Consider the following 2,892-nt stretch of genomic DNA (forward strand, 5'->3'; position numbering starts at 1 on the left):
AACCTCGCCTCGCCGCCTCGCCGCCTTGCAATCTCGCCGCCTTGCCGCCTTGCAACCTCGCCGCCTCGCCGCCTCATCTGCATCGCTTTCTGCATCTTGCTTTTACTTTCTTACTTTCCTGCTTTCTTGCTTTCTGTTTCTGCTTCTTGGTTTGGTGTTGGTGTTGGTGTTGGTGTTGGTGTTGGTGTTAGTGGTAATGTTTGTGGCAGTGGAGGTGGTGGGGTGAGAAAGGTGAAGAGGAGAATGATGATGATGAGGGTATTTTGGTCCAAGAATTCGGGAAATGATGATTTTAAAATGTTTTTTAATGTTGAGAATAATTTTAATAACTAAAAAAAGTCGGGCACGATTTTAATTTTGACCCAAGACGTTAGGGACGAAAACAATACTTAACCCTTAAAATAATAACATAAAATTGAGATATCATGTATACTTTTTATCTTTAAAATTAATTTAGCACATTAATCTTGTTTTCTAAATTTTATAACAAAAATAATAGATATATACTAAAATCAATAATATAATCATCATTTATTTTGTATTTATATATAAATATATATTTTAATTTATTTATTTTTAATATATATTTTATATTAATAACTAATTTTGATATATACCTAATATAAATAATTTTATAATATGTAGATAACTTGTTAAGTTTGACTAATAAATATCATGTTTGTAAAAATTTCTAAAGGAAAAGAAATTTTATTTAAGAATTAAAATTGAGATTCTAATTTATTTATTGAATTGAATGAGAAAAGTTAACAAATATTCTTAACTAAATTTCAAATTAATTTTGATATCATTGTATAAGTTATGCAACTGTATTTAAAGCCATAACTTTATAATTTGCTTATTTAGAGGGAAAATATGAAAAGCATTTGCAAGGTTATATACCTCTAAACTCTGAAATGTAGTAGCAAAATAGCGACAAATTTATAGAATATATATATAATAGAATAAATTATACTCTATATATGTCAATTTATTTAACTTCTCTTTAAATTACATTATTTTATCTTCTAATAAGAATGTTATTTATCATTTTAAAATTTAATAATCATGTAATAATAATTTATTCAAACCTCAAACCAAACATCAACTTTTAATCTCAAATATGCAAAATATTATGTGAACAGTTAAATTAGTTATTATATATATATATATATTTTGTTTTTAGTATTTATTGACGATTAATTTTAATAATTAACTTTAATATATACTTCACGAATTAATACTCAATATCATTCCTAAAATTTGATTCTCAGTATCCTGAAATTTTAACGTGTGTCTAAAGTTAGCTCTTCTGTTCATTTCCGTCACAAAAAGACATCGTTTTGCTATTTGTTCTAAAACGATGTCGTTTTACTCTCCCTCTTCTTTCTCCTCCTCAAACAGTCATGGCTTCTCTCCAACCCATTTTCAGTCGTTAAGTAATCATCATCACTTTCATCTAGACACGCGTGAGCAATTGCTTCATTCACAACAACCATAACCTCTTCTATTTCCTCTATTTCACTTCAAATTGATTTTTAATTATCATTATTATTATTATTATTGAAAAAGAATGGAAGATAGAATTTCAGTGCAACACTACAACTTCAATTCATCCTCTTTCTTCACCAAAAGTTCCCTTCACGCTTCACGTTCTTAAAGCCTCAAAGCCATTGACTCCAGAACCAGTGCCTCCTCCCCCATTGACCACATCGCAGCTCCCACCTCGGACCCACTATCCTCATGAGGGCTGCTCCACTTTTCTTCATTTTCTCTGTATTGCATTCACAAAAAGCTTTTCATATGATTGAAGTGGCTTGTTTAGAGACTAATTATTCCGGGAGTGGTGGAAGAATGTTGCACGAACTTCTTGTTGGTTTGTTTGAATTTGGCACCATAAAAGTTTGACGCCCTCTTACGGTGACAAAGGAAGACATGCGTTAAAATTTGAGAGTATAATTTGGATCAATTAAAAATTCAAACATTAAATTGAATCGGAGGTCAAATTTCAGGGATCATTTTAAGTATTAACTCTATACTTCACAGGGTTAAACATATAATATATCAAAGTAAATTTACTCGACGATTAGATAATAAATTCAGATTCTACTAACTAGCACATGTATCTTCTTCTCTCATATAAAAGTTCAGTATAACAGATGGATTGAGACGAGAGTTCAGTCAAAATAATAATAATAATAATAATAATAATAATAATAATAATAAGTCTTAAAATACCTTTTTAATATTTAAAGAAAATAAAAATATGTATGTTACTCTTTAAAAATATTAAAATGATAAAAAATTAGACTTTTTTAATTTAAAAGATAATTAGAAAGATAAATTAATAATTATTTGTGATCATAGTCATATAAAAGATTTTGCTTTAAAATTTTAAAGTTGCGTTGACCCTACTATTATACAGTGTTGGTCAAACATGTAAACATGCGTCTCAATCAGTCTTCACTCTTCAGTTTTGCACATATGATTTGTTGCCCTAGATGCACTAATTTTTAAGTAATAGTTAACTGCACTCTGCAGAGCTGAATTTAGCCGCAACACCTCATAATCTTACCAATCCAAACATCTGTTTGCAAAGCACCCTCTCAATCAGACTAACAACAATAATTTTAAATAAATTAATTAATAAGTGTGTTTGTTGAAATCGAAGCTAGTTTGTTAGTTCTTATTTATTTATATTTTTGTTATAAGTCATTCACACTGCTTCATCTTCTTTTTTATTATTCTTTGATAATATACACTATATTATTGTCAAGGATTCTTCTGACATATTCAAAAAGAGTTGGCCTAAAATCTTAGATTTCATGATATATATACATGTTATTGCAACCAAGTCATGTATGGTATCATATATGTATATATATAATTCTAAAT

The sequence above is a fragment of the Arachis duranensis genome, chromosome 3 (genome assembly GCF_000817695.3).
Source record: "Arachis duranensis cultivar V14167 chromosome 3, aradu.V14167.gnm2.J7QH, whole genome shotgun sequence".
NCBI classification, from domain to species: domain Eukaryota; kingdom Viridiplantae; phylum Streptophyta; class Magnoliopsida; order Fabales; family Fabaceae; genus Arachis; species Arachis duranensis.